The following is a 432-nucleotide window of genomic DNA, read 5'->3' as shown; positions in this document are numbered from 1 at the left end:
CCAAAAGTCATTGACAGAAGGGAAGGAGTGAAACGCCCCCCTCTAGTTGCTGAGGGAAGAACTGAACCTGGAACGGGAGCCCCAGTGGCCAATGGTGGAAGTAAGTGGGATAAATGATAACCCCTGGTGGAAGCGCAAAGAAAAGAGACAAAAAAAACTTAAAAACAATAAGTTGTTTTTTTGTAAAAATCGAAAAACCCCTCAGGAGTCATGAGAGGAAGTGAAGGTGTAATACAAAGTCCCCCTAGTGGTCTTGAGAAGAACTGCGCCTGGAATGTATCTTCTGGAGTCAAAAAGAACAACAATTAGTGAGTGACCTAAATAAATTTTATAGAAACTATAAGGTTTCTGACACAGATAAAGAAGAATTTTTAAGATTACAGTCAAAACTAGACAGTTTCTACCTAAATAGAGCCAGAGGAGCCTTCATCC

Source organism: Oryzias melastigma, linkage group LG13 (genome assembly GCF_002922805.2).
Source record: "Oryzias melastigma strain HK-1 linkage group LG13, ASM292280v2, whole genome shotgun sequence".
Taxonomy (NCBI): Eukaryota; Metazoa; Chordata; class Actinopteri; order Beloniformes; family Adrianichthyidae; genus Oryzias; species Oryzias melastigma.
Note: the sequence above shows the minus strand (reverse complement) of the source record.